Genomic DNA, 20,433 nt, shown 5'->3' on the forward strand with positions numbered 1-20,433 from the left:
GCAGAGTTAACAGCCTTCCCTTACTACGCCTTAGAAAAATGTGGCCATCCTTGCATGCAAAAGGGTATGAATGCATTGCACTATCACCCCAACTTGATATCATGTTTGGCTAGGACCACTAGCATACTTGGCAGTGTTAACCAGCCTGTCTTCATCCATTCCTCCAGATCTACAGCCAAATGATGGGTATTCGTGAGTGGATGCAGCACAGGAAGGAAAAACTTTCTGGCAGGGGAGCAGACAGCCACACCTGGTGGTAATGTGGGGGACGAGGGCAGCTCTATCCTCCTGGAAGGGGTGGGGCCTTCAATGGAATGGGCCAGCCCTTGGCACTGGCTGGAGCACACGGTACCAGCCCCCCTACCTCCAACCATTTGCGCTGCCTGGAGAGCACTGTACAGAGCTCTGGTGGTGGCTGGAATCCCCAAGTCCTTTAGAATTGTAAGGTCCCAGGGAAGTTGCTGCTTCCTGTCAGCAGGCTCTCTCTCCTCAGAGTACTCTGCTAGCTACATGGCTATAATCTGGTCTGCAGTATATGTTAACAGACACCCAATTAAAGCATAATTTTAAGAAAACCACTATGCACTCTATTTGTACCTGCTTCCCAGAGACCTCTTATACCTTTCACACATACTGAATGTGCAATTCAGACACATTATGTATTATACAATCTAGAATGTAAGTCAGACAAAAATCACCCCCCCATCAAGATTTGTACAATATGCCCCCACTCCCCAGTTCAGCTAGATACTTAAGTATTCATCTAACCTCAACTTCATCCCACAGAAGTCATCATTAAAGTGAGGCATGTGCTTAAGTATCTTGAAAATCTTATCCTTGATTCAGTAAGTTCCAGGTACACAAGCTATCAGGAAGTAGAACTATATTTACTCAATATAGTTCCCTTCCCTCCAAAATGTGTCTGTGGGAAAGGGAAAAAGTTGGAGGGGCAATCAACAAGAAATGTAGTTTTGTTCACATTATAAAGAAAAAGGGCATGGGACAAAAGAATATTTGATGTATGCTGTGTGAAATTACTATGGAATCAAGAACCCCTCCTAAGCACAGACTGCAAAATGTGACTTTTGAAAGGTAATTCTGCTACATACATTCTTGGAAACTCAACTATGACTACATAATGTAACAGGCAACTTTATATTCAATTAAGATTTTAAGTGCACACAGGAATAAAAATATTTATATGTAGGAACTCTGCCACTTTTACAAATGCCAAGTCAATTTGTACTGTTCTAGTATTCAAGAATGCTAAGAGTCCCTAACAGCTTTGGATCATATTCTCAATAAGAAAAATTGTTATAGGGTTTTTATTTTTCCCTCTCAAACCTGGAGTTTGTTTGGTTTTCTTTTCCCCAATATACAAATTTGGCTTCTGATCAAAACTTTGAGGAAACAAAGCCCAAAGTTTACACTTTGCAGTGACCACAGGTGGTGTTTTGAAAGCTGGATTTGTGTGTTAACCATTATGTACAGCTGTGCTCTTTTACACCTGCTGCATACAGTACATATCTCGAATTTTTGGTGCATTTTTAATCATGTCAAAAACAGGAACACAAACATCTCTGCTTTTCCTTAGATGATTTTGAGTATGTGCATATATGTGTGTGTGTGTGTGTGTGTGTGTGTGTGTGTGTGTGTGTGTACACATATATCACAAACTTCCTAAAAACCAGTGCTGTTTTCTCTTGCCAGGCGCCACAAAAAGCCTTCCTGAGCCGCAGGCATTTTTCAATAGAGAACTGGAGCTAATAAGGAAGAATAGAAGGCCATTCTCTGAGACAGGATGCCAAAAGGACAAGAAGTGAATTGGCAAGCCAGCACCATAGACGCCATGCAAATCAAGAATGCAGCATAGTCTCTAGGGAAATTATTGCTGAGCCTGGAGCATATGATAAACCTTCAACCAAGCCTTCCTTAAACAACTGCAATAACAATGTGTCACATTCCAGAACAGACAAAAGCAAAAACAGCAAAAATACTTGCAACTTCGTGCTTCTTTAGACATCTGTGCTTTCAAGGAAAATTAAAACTTCCATAAGGTTCATCAGCTTGAATATTTGAAACAAACCAAAAGGAGATCCAATGCAGCCAGAGCTAATACATGTAAAACTTTAAGCTAATAATGGTAGAAAATATTTACAGTACTCACTCAACTTTGATTTCTAGTGGGCAAATGTCATCACTTACCAGAACAGGTACCCCAGCAGTCTGAAAATAATGCAAAGTAAATATTAAAGCAGTGTTTCACAAAGTGGGTCGTGGGCTCGCCTTGGGAAGGCTGCTTGCAGGCCCCTGCTGCTTTGTTTACCTAAGGGTCCGTAGCCATGGAGCCTCGCAGCTCCCACTGGCTCCGGTTTGCTGTTTCCAGGCAAAGGGGAGCTGCGGGTAATTGTTCACCGAATAGTTTGTAAGCAAATGTTAGTCTCAAATTTGCCATGAAATAGTTGAAATGAGTATTTGCTCTTTGGTGTTGGCTATTTGTGCCATGTGATTGGGCAGACACCTTCAAGCATAAAAACTCTGTGACAGGACAGATGTTGCTTTTTCCGGGACTCCCATCTCCAATATTAATGCAATATTTACCCAGAAAACAGTTTCATTAATTTCTGGACATTTTTTTTGCAATAAAACACCAATAGATAAATAAATACATAAATAAACATAAAATAAATTGGAAATTTAAGGGATTCAGTTCTCTGTCAGAAATGTCAGCAGAGACACCAAGGACTGAATGGGTTCTGAGACTACACAGGGAGGACTCTTTTCTGGAGTTAGGCTGCTGTAATAGAAATGCCCATGTTCCATCCCCTTTGGATTAAGAAAGAGCTCAACTCTGGAGGGCAGTCAGTTCATCTCAGGGTTTATGAGTCCTAAATTTCCACTAAAAATAATGGTACCAAGGAACAAGTATCAGAGGGGTAGCCGTGTTAATCTGAATCTGCAAAAGCAACGAGGAGTCCTGTGGCACCTTATAGACTAACTGAAGTGTAGGAGCATAAGCTTTCGTGGGCAAAGACCCACTTCGCCAGGTGCATGTGACATGCATCTGGCGAAGTGGGTCTTTGCCCACAAAAGCTTATGCTCCTACACTTCAGTTAGTCTATAAGGTGCCACAGGACTCCTCGTCGCTGGTACCAAGGAAGTGTTTCCTTTGCAAATAGAGCATTAAACACAGAGCTTCGTGCCAGTACCTACACATACTGGAGCAAATACCATAGATAGGGCTGCATCTTTTAAAGGAAAGGTAAATACACACAGAAAAAACCACAAGAATAATGCAAGCAATGACCTTCTGGTGATGAAACTTTCTCTGGAAAGTATCTGACGCAATAGTCAGAAAATCCTGTTTTCCTTAGCAGGTGTCTTCTAGAGAAAGACAAAATGTTGCCATTAACTTTGTTTTTGTTACCTATTTTAAGCATGTACTTCTGAATTGTTCCACTTATAGCCCACACGCTGACAAAGCATCCTTCCTCTGTTTAAACTGTCTATTTATCTCTGCAGGAATGCAGATCCTTAGAAGTAAAAGAAAATTATAACATTTTTGTTATTTTCATCTATAGAAAAGATTCCCTTCCCTCCCTACTGAAAAACAAAATAACATTGTTCTTTCTAACATACTTCCTAAGAAAAATATCTGTCCAATTATTAGCTAATAGCACTGAGACATGCTGGGAACTTAGGACATTTTATTTTTTTCCATTGTTCAAGAACAAATGGACTCTGAGTTCAGCACACTAATCTCTGAGATTCCTCGCCAGTGTCACGGACCCCAGAAATGCAATTTTCCAGGACAAGTAGGGAAAGGAGCAGGATCTGAGTGGTTCAAAAGGTATCCCGGTGAGCCAGGAGAGGGTCAGGTTGAGGTCCTACCATCAAGACCCCACAGGAATCTCACCATCATGTCATGGGAGAAGACCATCTGCCCCTAGATTGAGTCATGAAAGGCAGAGATAGCCGCAAGGTGCACTCTGCTGGAGGAATGTACCAGACTCTGGTTCCTGAGCAATTGAAAGCAGTTTAGAATGGACTTGCTCTGGAGAATGCTTGGGAGAGATACCTCACTCGAATGCCAGTGGCAGAATCTCATCAACTTTGCCTGGTAAGTCAGTCTTGTGGATGGCTTTCTGCTTCCCAACAGGACCTGCTAGACTTCCTCCAAGCAAGTGGGTTCCTCAGTTCTCAACCATGGTGCATCCAGGCTGAGAGGTGCATGGATGTGAAGCTGGGATGTAAGAGTTGTCAGCGATCCTGTGACAACAGGTCTGGAGAGTTGGGAAAGGGCCAGGGAGGACACAGCGACATGTTCATGAGCGTGCCCAACCAGTACTAGTGTGGCCATGCCAGGGCAATTGTGTTAACTCAAGTTTTGTCTCATTTCATCCAAATTAGGAACCAGCTGATGAGAAGGATCAGCGGGAACAGGTACTGCAGACCATTGGATCACGACAGAAAAAAAAGGCATCAGAGAGGGCGCCCTTGTTCATTGTCCACGGAGTACAAAACCATTAGCACTTTCAGTTTTGGCTGGTGGCAAACAGCTTAACAAGGGAATCCCTCCCCCAGCCTCACCCCTCTTGGAGACCACAGGAGCTTCTTCCCGAGATGAGAATTCCCTACTGAGGTGATCTAGTAGGGTCCTGTCCATCCCCAGGAGGTGACCTGCCTCCAGGCAGATGTCATGGCTGATTCAGAAGTTTCAAGGAAGGAGCAGTTCTGGAACAGAGTTAACAAGCCTGTCTCTCCTTGCCTGTTGATGTAAAGCACTGAGGCCATGTTGTCCATGAGGACTCTCACCACCTTGTCCGACGTGCAACAGGAAAACCTGCAAGCTAGACAAACTGCTCTAAGCTCCTTGGAATGTATATGCAGCCTTGCTTCCTCCCTGAGAAATGGTACTCAGGGTCCAGCGGTGTGACATTATTTCAATCCAGGCTTGGAAGAAGCGTGAAAGGAAGCTGCCAAACAAGTAGAAACTTCATTCAATTGATAGTCCATTACATAGCCTTTAGGACTAGATTGAGAGTGTGTACTGACTCATCTGGAGCTTTTAGACCTCACTGTTCTTGGTTGGGGGCTCCTTGCACAGTTGACTCTCATGACCAATAGGTTTCTAGGGCTGGAACCTATTCTGAGCAGGCCCAACGCCATGATCTTGAGGGTAGTATGCAAGTCCTTAAGCCTGCATAATTTCATGTCCCTCTGTTCTGCAAACAGGATAAGGCCATTGAATGGAAGGTCCCTCATAGACTGCTGAGATTCTGCTGACAATTAAGAGAGGAATAGCCAGGAAGCCCAACGTATCAATGTTGCCCTGAGTCCTGTCTCCTGCATCCATAGACCAAGGATTGGAAGAGTACATGCACAGCCTGCCTCCCAATATCCAAGGCTTGAAGGCTTTGCACAGGGGAGCACCGGCAGGACGGGCCTTGGAAGGGGAGCAGGGCTGCTAGGACAAAGATGCCCAGACTAGGCCCAGCATGGGCTTGCCCCTCCATTGTACTACCACCTGGGTGGGTGCCACCAGGACTGGCAAGGCCAAAATGTCCTCTCAGATGGCACATTCACATGCTGTAGGCCAATGATGGGGAACCTTTTTTGGGTCAGTGAGCACTGACCCACAGAAAAATCAGTCGGGGGCCTCACACAAGTAAGGAGAAAAATCTCTGAAACCCTCACTGGCATGGCTCCTGGCTGAAAAGAAAGACACTTCCCACATTTCCTTAGCCCACGGGAGCCCACACTAGTAGATTTTGTGTGCTCCAGTCCTGCAGTGGGATGCCAGGTGGGTTGGAGTACCAGTGTGACCCCCAATGCTGTGGTGAAGCCCTGAGCCTCAGGGGCCAGATCCAGGCCAGCTGGGGGCTGCATCCTGCCCCAGGACCTGAAGTTCTACGCTTCAGTTGCAGGCCTCCATTGCTACTCAGCATTGCCGGGGAGGATGGGGATGACTGGACCACTCTGCCTGAGACAGCCTTCAGCTCCCAGACAGAGGGGACGAGCCGCCCACAAGGGGTCTTGGCTCTCCTCCCAACTCCCCCTGGCCTTTACAGGATGTTGGGGAGCATCCCTTCACCAGAGTCTTCGCCTTCCAAACCAGCAATGGTGAGAGGGAACTGTGCCAGTTGGACAATCAGTTTTCCCTCTAAGATTTTCCATCCATGAGTGGAGTGAGTTTTGTCTTGTGTGCCAATATTGAGGCCACATGCACTTGTTTGGATGTGTGCCACTGTGGCACCCAAATTATTAACAAAGATCTTTTATATATATATGTATGTATGTATGTATGTTATGGAAAAAAGGATACTAAAACAAGGGATAATTAACAAGGTGCATATCTTAAAATGTTTAATATGAAGTCAAATAAGAAAATTAATACTTCAAAAATTTCAGTGGTCAACTTCCTCTATTTATAGCCCTCTCCCAGACCCTCCCTCAGCTGGGCTTCCTCCTCAATTAAATCCGGCCCTCCTTTCAGGGAACTATGTTAATTGTCTTTTCCGGCTAACATTTCTGAGCTTGTGTCAGACACAAATCAGGACATAAGCTTGGTAATGACATCAGTGCTGAAAGACTCTGCAGATGTAGTATTTGAATACTCTTGCTGCTTCTATCCAAGCACTATAGATTCAAGTCAAGCATTTGACTGGCCTAGAAAAAAGCTTTCCTATGATTGCATTAACTGTCATTACACCAAGTCCTTAATGTCTCATTTAAAGCTCAGTCTATGCACATATAATGAGACAAACACTAGAGCTGGGGGAAACATTTGTAATAAGCCTCAAGCCCACTCAAACATACTCTACATTTTGAGGTTCACCGTCTTCCTGAACGACAACTTACATTACTGGGTAGCTTACATTTCACTCATTAGGTTGTGCAAGTTTCTCCTCATTCTACTATTGGTTGGCTTCTCTGCTGTCTTGACAATTTGTTTTTCCCAGCAAACTCAGAATCATCCATTTCTCAGGCAACCAAGGTCAAAACACAATCTAAGCCACCCTCTTCTTTTATGAGAACCAGGACTTGCCTTTTATACAGCTTCCCTCTCCCCAGCTGGCCTTGCTCCCAGTTGCCCACAGTCATCCAATCCTTCTAGAGACTATAAATACCATGATGCTTATCTTTAAAGGGCCAGAATTGGAGCAGGACATAGGTCTGCCCTTAAGAATAAGCCCACCCATTTCAAAACAATATATTTGTTGCAAGGAAGTATTCAAATAGTTATCACAAAATTTTCAATTATATTATCCTCCCACATATTAACATTCAGGTAGAATGAAAGAAAGTGATTAAATGTATTAGTTAATATTGTAGATGCATGGATGATGTTAGAATTCACACTGTTTGTAAATACAAATTCTGTAGGTGTTTTAAACACAGAGAGCCTAATTCTCCATTGCCCAGCACCTAGATGCCACTGAAGAGAGTGCAAAATGCTATCAAATTAGACTGAAACCACTTTAATTTCACTTTGCACTAGTGTGAATGATTCCAAGGCATTGGAGAATCAGGACTGGAGTATTATGGCTGCAGCCATGCTGAAAGTGGACAAACCCATGGCATGGCAGCAGAGTGGTTGCCACACCTGACTACAAGCCCCACAGGAAGAGAAGGGGACATCTGGGTACAGAAGTGAGCATGCATGGATGAAGGGAGAAAGGAAAGTGAAACTCGGAAGGAAAAGAGAGTGTCTAGGAAAGGAATAAAACCTAGGGGAGAAAGAAAGGGGGGAATTGAATGGAGAGGGATTAAAACAAAGGGCACAAGGGTGGGGAAAGATCTTTTATTCTAGGTTGGGTTTAGTGAGTCACAGCCCAGAGTCTTCAGGGGGCAGATGTCTCACTGCAGCCATCTTGGAATTAGACCCTGTGCTCATCATCGCCCTCTCCCAAATTATATTCTTGCTCCTCCGCCCTGATCAACAGCATCTATGCTGTATGGCTGGGTGTTGTGTGCCTGGCATACACTGAGAAGTTAGATAAAAACACACCCTTGTCAGGTTTCAAGTGACGGTTAGTATACAGGCCTGTTTGTTAGCCTGAGATAGAATTTAGGTTTTGCTTTTTTGAAACTTTTCTCTTCTTACTAGTTTGTGTGAACAAAGTAGAAAGACACTGTCTATTGCATTTATCCACAAGCGGATTGCATGAAAAGAGATAAGAGATAGCGCTAATGTGTTGCTGGTAGAGTGGGAGTTTACTATGAGTGCATACTTGAAGGACAGTCCTACCTCAGCACTTCTCCTGAGATAATGTCCAGCAACCAGTCAAAAGGGGTAAAGTATAAAAAAACCACTAAAAGACAAACAATACCTGTCCCTGATAAAAGCACCATCTCACATTCTTACTCCCCCTCCTCCAGAGCAGCCCCAGCTCCCAGAGCAGCCTCACTCCCTCCCCACGGCCAGCTGCCCCCAGAGAAACCTCGCTCCACCACACAACTCCTGGAACAGCCTGGCCACTGGAGCAGCCACCTGCCATGTGGCCCCGCTGGCCAGGCCATGTGGCTGCTGAGGAGCAGGAACTAGGGCTGTGGTGAATCTCTGCTCCAGTCGGGACAGCCTCGCCATGGCTCGACTCCAGCTGCAGCACGCTGCCCGCCACACAGCCCTGACAGCAAAGCTACATGGCTGCTGCAGAGCAGGAACCGAGGTCAGGGACAGCCTCACCGTGGCCCCAGCTCCAGCCGGAGCACACCGGGGAAGCCACCTGCCACACAGCCCTGCCAACCGCGCTTCGTGGCATTCCACCGAGCCGGAACCCACCACTGAGCTTCCAGCAGGTCCCGCAGGAAAGTGAGTGGCGAGTGCTGCTGTGCAGCTCTGCAAACAAGATGGGCAAGCCTCACATTTTTTGTGAGCGGGCCCGCAGGTGCGCACCTTCAAGGGAACTAGGCTGACAATGGCACCGGTGAAACACTCCGCACTGCAGTTACGGCATTCAAGGGTGAGTCCAACTTGGTGTCCGGTCCCAGGGTTAGTGCCGATGCCATTAAGGAGTGAATGTTTCTTTTTCGTTATTTGTGGTTTAAACAATTTGTAAATGCGGCACTTCTTGCTGATGTGCCCTTAGCCTAACCACCTCAGGCAGCTGTTGTGTGGGTCACTAACAGGCATAGGACATTTGCACTCTCCATACTGTTTGAAGCCTGGGGACTGAGACATGCCCCATCCCTAGGCTAAGTCTCATCTGGGACATTAACAAACTACAAACTAACAACTAATGTCTAAGAAACTACTGAGAGAGCTATATACACTGAGCAAAGACTATGCCTCAGAAAGGGCAAAAACTGGCTCAAACATAGCAGTTCTGTTGAATCGTGACTGGTGGCCAGAGGAAGGAGAGAGCATGCAGTGTCCCTTACATTGTCATGGAGGCATCATTCCAGGGGTTGCCAGAGGGTAGTGCTGAGGGAAAAACGTCTGGTATCAGTGTATGTGGTGAGCGTGCACACCTAACATACAATAGACATGAGCGTTCTTCACGGCCCGACTCCAGCTGCGGCACGCTGCCTACCACACAGCCCTGCCAGCAAAGCCAGGTGGCTGCTGCAGAGCAGGAACCAAGGCCAGGGACAGCCTCACCATGGCCCCAGCTCCAGCCTCACCTTGGCCCCAGTTTCCACTGATCTGGGCTGGATTAGAAAAAGTGATCTGGAGATTGCAGGCTTTAGAGCTCATCGCCAAGAAAGTGAACCACGGAAAAAAACTTAAGTCCCCTTACCTGAAACTATTCCCATCTATATTATGGACAGTCTATGAGGATCTGAAATTCTTTCTGATGTCTAAACCTGCACTGAATCTCAGAATAAGAGATCTGACTGAATCAAGGTACACCCTTCTCCCTGTGTCCCCACTAGCTCCAACAAAGATCTCTCTCTGCAGGAAACCATATAAATATAATACAGGCCTGCACAGCCAGCAGACCAGGGAGACGGGAGCAAAGCGGTGGAGCACCGGGGGCCGGACCCGCGGCCGCTTCCAGATCAGCTGGAAGCGGCGCGGGTCCTGCCGGGTGCTCCGCCGCTCTGTGCAGCGTCTCCCTGGCCTGCAGACCAGGGAGACGCTGAACAAAGTGGCGGAGCACCCGGGGCCGGACCCGCGCCGCTTCCAGCTGATCTGCAGACCAGGGAGACGCTGCGCAGAGCCCCGGAGGACCTGGGCCGGACCGCGGCGCTGATCTGGAAGCGCCACGGTTTGGCCCGGGTCCTCCGCAGCTTTGCTCCACGTCTCCCTGGTCTGCTGGGGGGGACGCAGCTAGTGCCCCCCCCAGCATACCAGGGAGACATGGAGCAAAGCCGGGGGCCTGTGGTAGAGCAGGTGGGGCACTGCCGGTTGGTCCCGCAGCACCGCTTCTTGGCGCTACTGGACCAATCCAGCAGCACCCCAGCTGCTCTGCCCCAGGCGTCCTGATTCAGCTGCTGGTCAGTTTCAGCAGCGGCTGAATCAGGATGCCTGGGGCAGAGCAGCTGGGGTGCTGCTGGGTTGGTCCAGTAGCTCCGAGGAGCAGCCGCGCTACTGGACCAAGCCAGCAGCACCCGAGCTGCTCTGCCCCAGGCGTCCCAAAGTTAGCCGCTGCTGAAACTGACCAGCAGCTGACTACAGGAAGCCCAAGGCAGAGTTGCTCTGCCCTGGGCTTCCTGGAATCAGCTGCTGATCAGTTTCAGCAGCAGCTGACTTGGGGACGCCTGGTGTTCTTATCTTGAATCTGTATGTAAGTGGAACTGGTGTCCAGATTCAGCGGCTGTTGAAACTGATCAGTTTCAGCAGCGGCTGATGCCAGTTCCGACTTACATACAGATTCAACTTAAGAACAAACCTACAGTCCCTATCTTGTACGTAATCCGGGGACTGCCTGTATCATAATGTAGATTTCCTGGGCAACATCTCACCACCCCTCCCCTAGGCATTTCACTTTTTCTTCTCAGAATATTAAGATAATCAATACTATCTTTTAATGAACAGATAGATGGGGTTTTATCATTTTATTCCTTTATACATTTATTTTGTTTCCCCACAAACACAAGATTCACATTGTATGTACTGATGTTTGACATAAGATAGTCAATGCTCTGCCTTCAGCTAGAGTGAAAGAGGCTTCCCCCAAATGAGCAATGCTTCCATACCATCTACTCACTGGATTCTTTCCCAACTGCTCTATAGTACTCAGTGCCAGCAACCAACAGTTAATTTTCTTACCCAGAGGGTGCAAACCCATGCTAAAGGACAATTTTCATTTTTCTTTTTCATTCTTTTCATAAGGTTTCTAAAAAGCACTGCTTTGGGGGTATTGTAAATGTTTGTCTAAAAGAAGGTATAAGGGAAGAATACCTATGCACAGCCAGCATAAAGAACCCCATCAGCAAAAAAACCTGCACTCTAAGGCAAAGCTTAGAAGGCAGAAACTCTTGGTTCGTTTTATGTTCGCTTCAGGATGTATTTGCAATGTCAATCTGCAACCACGGTTAAAAAGCAGAAATTTTAGATATCGTGGAAACAGCACTCTTCAGATTGGGTAGTGATGTAGGGGGAGGTAAAGCAAAAGCAGCAGTGTGATGTCAGACTACAAATCAAACAAATATGAAAGTGGTGCACCTAACAGATTTTGAACTGTAGCTCAGTTGATTGGAAGGCTTCAGCATGGATTAGCAGCATTTTAAGAGAAAAGTATCATAACTAAAAGTAGGAGCATGTTTCCCATATAAAAGGGCATATAGGTACTTTTCAAACAAAGACTATTCTATACTAAACGGGATTTAAACATCCTTTAAAAATCATCAAGAAAAAGAACTTGCATTTCATTTGTTGCAGATGATCTATGATTTCAGATCCATTTCATCCTGATAATGTGATCCTTATTAGGAATTAATATAAGGCTATGAAAATTTACAATTAAACTAGGTAAAATGAATAAAGCGTATTTATGATCAAGTTATTTTGAAACCCTATAAACCTTACTTTCAACATGTGAGCAGAAGAAGGGTAAGGAGGAGTGGAAAAAGCAACATTTAACAAGACTGCTAAGTAAAGAATTGAAAAGGACATTTATCATTAGATGGAGGGCTCATTCCTGAATTGCATCTTATGTACAATACATTCTTCTTAGAGATGGGCTCAAACCTAACACCTGGATTAGAATAATTGTATGATATGGGCCCACATATCCACTTATTGTGATTTTAGTACAATCAAGCACACAGATGAAAGGAAATTTGACAAAATGCTCCGTGCAATGTGACTGAGGATATGAGATTAGAACCAAGTCTTTCAAGTCCATTCTATGCAGGGATAGTTTCTAAGGTATCTGACAGTCAGCGTAAGGCTGTGCCAAATTGCATGCACTGTAACATTCTTGAGAGAAGGTAGGTGTGGTAATTTAGTTTATTAGGCCAGCTTCTGCTGGTGAAAGGGACAAACTTAAGTTTACAAAGAGCTCTTCAGGTCTGGAGAAACACACTCACCTGGAGAGGTCCTTTGAAATATGTTTTAATTACTTGTACTAAATCTTTTCCACCTTGTATTTAGCTGTGACATGCAGGATACCTTTCACAAGCCTGAAGAAGAGCTCTGTATAAACTCAAAAACTTGTTCCTCACCAACAGAAGTTGGTTCAATAAAAGATATGACTTCACTGAAATTGCCTCTCCTATGTCTTGGGACCAACATGGCTACAACAACATTGCACTTCTTGAGACATATGAGCTTCTAGTCCATCATTTTCACATAGCAATACAAGCTGAGAAATCCATCCATGTCCCTATTACATGACATGTTTGCAAGATTTAGGTTGGAAAGGAAATGTTCAGCTCCTATTTTATAATTGTCAGGAAAAGATCAATTGATTTAACCTGGTCATGACCTAGGTATTATTAAAAGGAAGTAATTAGTCAGATAGTGTTACAACTAACTAATACTTTCACACAGGTGCAGTGCCATCTGCTTCTGCTCACTCTCTCTGGTATTTGGCCATTAGATGAACAGTTTAAATTTCTAATTCCAGAGTTTAGGATTTGTTTTAAAATAAGAAAAAATAGCAGGTTGAGATTTTATAATCCATGTAAGATAGCATCAAAATCCTGGGATAAAATAGTAGTGAAAGAGAAGGGTGAGAAAAAAAGCTGCAGAAAGGGTTGTACTTCCAAGTTGTACAATTATATTCAGGGATATATTTTTTTTTTTTTTTTTTTTTTTTAAAGATGAGTCCATTGCTAGGTTGGCATTTTTAATTCTCCAAATACTCATTTTCTGATGTCAAGTTAGTATGTCAATAAATGTTAGCTAAATATAATTTCTTTGGTATTTCCAAGGCACCGCAATGATCTTTAGGTGAAGAGGAGCTTGAGTTAAATGTGATGCAGTTGACCAGGATTTTTTATTAAGAGAACTTTGCTCTGAAACCCATAGTAGTTTAATAATATCCAGATTCAAAACGGAGTGTGTGTAAGCCTGCACATTAAATTCACACACTTCTAAGTTAATATTTTACAACAGGAACAACGACCCACCAAACTACATATACTTTTCTGTTACATAATAAATGCTTACTGTCCTCTTACTTTGTTTAATCATTGCAGTAATCTATCTTTCACTCTCATTTGATTTGAAATACCTTTCAGATGTATAATGCACTCAATGTGCCTTGGGGCCTCTCTCAACAAAAACAAGTATGTCCAGCTCCTACGTTACTAGATTACCAAAATATTACTTCTAAGTTCCATGGCAAAGGCCAGGCTTCTTGGGTTTTGTTCAAATTGTACAACAAGGACTCACCATTTTTTCAAGCAGAAGTTTCCATGGGAAACTTTAACCAATTGTGTACTTCTTGGATGTAACAGCCTTTCCTGCTCAAATGATCAATAGTATGACACTGGCTAACAGAAATGCTTACAAGTCAAAGAAGATCAGTGGTTCGCCTGGCAAAAAAACCACACCAAAACAAAACTTTTAATGATCCAAATCATGAAAAAAATACTGATTCATACAACTAAAGCTATTGTAAAGCTGAATTTGAATTCTTTCCTTACTAGATGGTCAGGTTTAAACAAGAAGAGGGAGAGACTATTTTACTGATTGAAAGAAACAACTGAAATAAAATTATGAAGGGACAAATTCTGATCTTTTGTAATGTACATTTTTATCCTTCTTTCCTCAGCCTCTTGTGGGATGTTGTCATATTTCCCCCACTATTCTGCTGCTATACCAGGGAATAAAATGCCTGTTTTAAGATCTCTGTACGAAAAAAGTAAAGTATATATATTGAATAAACAAACATGTTATTAACTATTGATAGCCATTTCCTCCCATGATGAATAGCAGCTGTTACACTTTGGATATATATTTAGCATCCACTTAAAATAGGCTGCACCTCTAAACTCTTTTTACACAATAAAGAGTTTGATTAAAGTCTGATTCAGTTTTGTACAATAAAGACAGCATGCATATGCACGTCTGCTAACATAGTTCTGTTTCAGAATGACACCTGATTATTAGAACTGATGATGAAGATCTTGAATAATAGAGATTAGAGGAACCTAAATTCTCCTCCTTTTATCACAACGGTACCCGAAGGTCCCAACCAAATCCAGGACCCTTTAATACAAAGTACCAACCAGACACACGCCTCAAAAAGCTTACAATCTACACAAAAAGGATGTAAAAAGTACAGAGATGAACTGCCTTGTCTAAAGCCACACAACTAGGTCAATGGCAGAGCCAGGAACAAACCACCAGGTCTCCAGACTCCCAGTTTAGTGCCAAATTTGCTAGACCATGTTGTCCCTGTGGCTGGAGCAGCTCATTTGGTTCTGGGTTAGTCTGATACAGAAAGTTGAAATTCTTGTACGCCTTACAATAAGGTTTGCAATAATGAATGATATAATCAGTAACAGCTACCTTCTTCTTATGTCAGGTCCTAACACTCATTCACAATGGTGGACTGAAAAAGTCTCCCATCAGCACTGTAAATACAGTGCTGGAAGTCCCAAGAGGGAAGGACATTCAAATGAGGGGGGAGAAGGTAGAGATAGGTGCTTTAGGAATGTTGTCCTCTGAAGCATAGGGTGCGGGAGACTTAAGGTGACAAATGGGAGGATGATGTGCAGGTATTATTGCTAGATGGATCCTTATAGAACTAATGAAGCACAGATTGTTTCAAGCTAGAGAATAGTCCAGTGTTGCTAAAACGGGTATGATCAAAAGAAATAGCTGGTGCTGCAAGGCCCAAGCAGAAAAACTCCTCCACCTAGCTTCATAAGTCCGTCTAGCCATGACTCTCTTCATTTGAAAAACATTCTGAACCTCACCTGAACTGCTTCTTACAGAGGATGTCATCTGACCAGCATTCAGGTTACCAGATGGGTCCAGGTGTAGGATCTGACTGTCATTCTGAGAGACAATGGGTGATCTAACCCTCCACATACATACATCATAAAAAAATGTTAATGTGCAAAAAAAAAAAAAAAAAAAATATAAACATTAGAAAGTCCAGAAATTGAGGAGTTAAAATGGTACTTCACAGAACCCTCCTCCTTCATCCTTAACTCTGCCAACTTCAGGCCCAGTCCTGGGTCAAATGTGTTGCACAGCAAGGGGCCTGAATGCCTGCATCAGCCAAGTTCTGATTTGCAGTTTTGGACAGCACACAGTAAACTCAATTTATTAGACTATGATGTGACCACTGCAGTGAAAGATTAAGGTTGTCATGTTTAGGGACTAAGGTGGTGAGGAAGGAGAGACAATGAGGGATAGCAGAATGGGCAGAATGAAAGAGAGATAAGTGGTGACAGGCCACACAAAAGCAGAGACTTTGGTGTAGTGATTTGCTGTTTTGGTACCACATTTTATCTCATACTTCCACATCCATGGCTTTTTCCTACTATCTCTTATGAATGGAACACCCTTCCTTGACCTGCTTTCCAAAGCTACCACTCTGACGTAAAATCAGTCCACTGGTAAAAAAAAAAAAAAAAAACAGTTCAGCTTCAACACCCAAAAAAAGTTTGTAATTTAATTTAATAATTTAAATAAAAAATAAGCACTTCTGCTGCTCTGTGTTGTATTTTTGTTTATACAGGCATTCATAGTGTACTCTACAACATCAAATATATTCTCAGTACAAACCCAGTAATAAATAATTCTTAGGATACTGGACGGTATCAACAAAGGCACAAAATTGACCAGGAGAATGACAAAAGGACACTAGGGAAATGAGATCTCAAGGTAGAAAAATGCTAACACTGTCTATGCCTGTTTAAACATACAATGCTAAGATAGTGTCATTAAAACTAAGCTGAGTAAGGATTGCATTGATCGCTAGTTAGCAGCTGCTCCGTCTTGTGGAATAAGAGAATACATACAGGGCAAGAGCACCACCTAGTGACATAGAACCACTCAAACTTTTGGGCTTATCATCATCTTAGACTAGAGCAACAAAATCATTCAGGCATTTTATTCCATAAATTCTTCATTATGAAAAGTGGGGGCTTTCTTCAGGCCAGACCAACTCTCAGAAATGATGATGTAAATAAGGTGATTCCTAATTTTTGCTGATTTTAATGTTATTTGCTTGACTATACAATTGTTGAAGAATTTCTCCTCAGATGGTAGATTGATTTAATAATTATTGAGCCAATAGAAATCTGGAGAAAGGAGATACAACTTCTTAAGAATATGAGGAATACAACTACACTTTATTGCAATGTTAGGTGCACCATCCAGTTCGATTTTTGCATATATAGACATTTAGAAAACCTCATAGTATACTTAAATTCTCTGAACTGAGACACAGTATATTGTATATGAGACGTTTATTTCTTAGCACTGAACTTTTACTGCAATCATAATCTATAAATTTTCTATAGATATTGGCAAAATGGTGGTGCAAGAACTACTGGATGACTCTGCAGCATCATTCTGTGAAGGAGGTATAATCAAGTGGCACATGCACATGTCCCCAGGAGCTAGCTTTCAAGATTAAGAGGCTGTGAAGAACCCCTTAACTCTAGACCAGTGTTTCTTAAACTGTGTTCTGTGGCACATCAGTGTGCCGTGAGGCAGTTGGAAGTGCGCCTCGGAAAACAACAGAGTTCAAAATGGCCACCCTTAAAGGTGCAGATGACTTTTTTCCTTTCTTTTTGCTCAATAACTTTCCCCCAAACTTTTTTTTTTTTTTTTTGGCGCTTAACAAAAAATCCTTGGTGTTCCTCAAAAAAAAATATACATATATATTTATTGTTTGGTGTTCTAGACACTCTGCCAGTCCTCTTTCTACCAGCAGAGCCAACAGCTCTTCCCTGCATGAGATTTGTTTTGCTGACTTAAATGATTTCCTACTTAGTATTAAAGATTAGTTTACCTTGGAAATTTGAGTTAATGATGTCATTTTGTCCATCTAGGGTTTCAGAATACATGACTCACAGATTTACCTTTCTACTTCAGATTCATGTCTTGTCCAAATTGAAGTCTCAGCCCGTCTCTCTGTCACCTCCCTGTGTGTGTCTAGCCATGGCTAAAAGAACAGTTTTTCCCCAGCCCTCCTACTTACTTCTCTCAGAGTGTGTCTACATTACAGAGTTTTGTCAGAAAAAAGGTCGTTATTTCCAACACACCTGAGTAACATCCACATTGCAATCACATTCTTTTGAAAGCAAATTGAAAGAACAGCGGGTTTTTTCCAGCATTGGTAATCCTCTTTCCACCAGGAAGAAGCCTTTTTCTGAAAGAGCTCTTTTGGAAAAAGGCGTATGTGGACGGGGAAGAGGGAGTTCTTTCACAAGAAGAGGAAAGAGGAAAAAAGCACAGGTGCCCTGGTGACAATTCTGCTCATAGCAGTAACAGCTTACATGCAAGATATCATCCACACTGAATGGATGCTGTCAAAAAAGCAGATCGCTTTTTCAATGCGCTTTTGTAGTGTTGACGCTCTCTTCCAGAAGACGACTTTTCGGAAGATCTCTTCCAGAAAAGCTTCTTCCGAAAGAAGCCTGCAGTCTAGACATATCCTCAGTTGCAGTGGACTCCACCCCATTCTGTTTGACACTCAACCCTGAAATGGCACAACATCATTCACTCAGACCTCTTTCTCTGACTACAAATCCAGATGACGCTATCTCTAAATTTTGCTAATCAATTTGTGTTGATTTTGGCTTCTAAGTACCATTAATGTCAGTGTGAATTTGGAGCCTAAGTAATTTGAAAATAGGCTTCCAGAGCTCTTGAACATTTTACTCTTGGATTCCGTTTCCTCTCTTCTATTACTTTTATTTTCAACTTTACTGTCAGTCACTATCAAAGTATCTCTATACAGGCAGTCCCCGGGTTACGTACAAGATAGGGACTGTAGGTTTGTTCTTAAGTTGAATCTGTATGTAAGTCGGAACTGGCGTCCAGATTCAGCCGCGTCTGACACGTCTGGGCTGGCAGCTGGCAGCGCGCTCCGCGGCTTGGCTCTGCTTTGCCCCCCCGTCCCCCTGGTCTGCAGACCAGAGGGATGGGGGGGGGGCAAAGCAGAGCCAAGCCGCGGAGGACGCGGCCAGCTGACAGCCCAGACGTGTCTGGGCTGTCAGCTGACCGCGCGCTCCGCGGCTTGGCTCTGCTTTGCCCCCCCCCCCCCGTCCCCCTGGTCTGCTGGAGACCAGGGAGAGGAACGGCCCCGTTCGTAACTGCGGATCCGACATAAGTCGGATCCGCGTAACTCGGGGACTGCCTGTAATTGGAAAAGTTATGTAGCGCACATGAAAATCTGGAAAAAAGAATTTACTCACCTTGTTGTAACTGTAGCTTTTTGAGATTGTGGTCTCTGCCTGTGGTGCTCAGGTTTACGCAGTTCAGGTATACCAGAAAATTCTTTCAAGTAGTTAATGTTGGTCCAGACCTACTGTCCAGCTCTTCTTGTGTGCTCTACCAAGGATATATGGCACAGAGCAGACTGATTGCCTTGCCAGGTCCTTCTCTACTGCAAATAAGTAATTTCCCTCTCTTCTTTCATTGCAGGTCCCTAGACATATTCCACCATGAGTGATTGACAAGCTGTATTTGGAGCAGAAGAGGGAGGGAAGCTGCAGGTGATACAACTGCTTGAAGAACCAGTCCCAAAGGATCCATCAGCAGTGGAGTCCTGCAATGGCAGATTTAGACTTAGTGGGACCCTGTGCTCAGCTTCATTTTTGCAGCCCTCCTGGGGAGCCAGCCAAGAAAAACAACATTCACTCTTTCTGCCCCTCCCAATTTTTTTTCCTTCCTCCTCCCTCCTATATTATCAATAAGAAGAAGTAAATGAAAATAAAGTGAGGTATCTTGATTTTTTTTGTAAATTTTTTTTGCACTTTGGATAAGTGCACTTTATTTAAAACAAAACATAATAACCTTTCCTCGGGTCACTTGAACGGAGCTCTCGGAGCAGAGTTTGAGAACTTCTGATCTAGATGAGAGCTTGAATAGAAACATCTCTTGCAACATTTCTCCAATTAGAGTGCTCCTTGAAAATTTGTTGTTTTCTTTTAATATGGTCTGTGTATAAATTTGCAAACATAACAGTAGATTGTCTTGGTGGTTTCCAAAAATTATAAAAAAAAAATCCACCAATTTCTCATTTCTGAGATTCCATTTTTCTTGGTCCTCAGAAAATGGGATTTATGAAGACCTCTAAATTGCTTTTTCCTCCAGCCTCATACTTTCTCTAAAATTTTCCATATTACCTATGTTTTTCTGTTTATTTACTAAGAAATATTCTATATCTGCCAATTAAATGGATTTTGGCCATAATGCAATGTCTTCAGGGTAGGTTTCTTCCATTATTTCAACCAAATTACCAAGTTTGTAGTTCCATTGACACTTCAGAGTCCACATGTTCAACTTTTGCAGTCATCATTCTAGCCCCACAACTTGGCAAGTGATCAAATAACTGAGATGTTTCCTTGCAGATACTATTGGATGAATGTCCTCTATTCAGTATTTCAAGATTTTTAAAATATAACAAACTGTCTTTTTGCTTAGCTTCATCTTTTTACCTTGTTTTTTTTTTTTCTTTTTGCGTTTTTGACTGCCAGATTCATAGTATTGCTTCATTACTGCTAAAAACTGACCTTGATTTTTAGGCAGATTAAAAATATCTGAAAGAGCAAGAATGTAGCTATGGGTGGGCCATGGTCTGTACCACCCTTTCTCCAATTAGGTTTAACACCAGTGGCACTGGAACATTTTTAATAGTGGGGTGCTGAAAGCCAGCCACCGCTGACAGAATAGCCAGGACCCTGGGCAAGGTGTGTGTGTGTGTGTGTGTGTGTGTGTGTGTGTGTGTGTGTGTGCGCGCGCGCGCAGGGGCAGGTCTGGGCCCCCAGAAGGGTGGGGCCTTGGGGCCCAGCACAAGAGCAGAGCTGCCATGAAGTGGCTGGAGAAGAGGACTGACAGAAGAGATA

This window comes from Pelodiscus sinensis, chromosome 2 (genome assembly GCF_049634645.1).
Source record: "Pelodiscus sinensis isolate JC-2024 chromosome 2, ASM4963464v1, whole genome shotgun sequence".
NCBI lineage: Eukaryota > Metazoa > Chordata > Testudines > Trionychidae > Pelodiscus > Pelodiscus sinensis.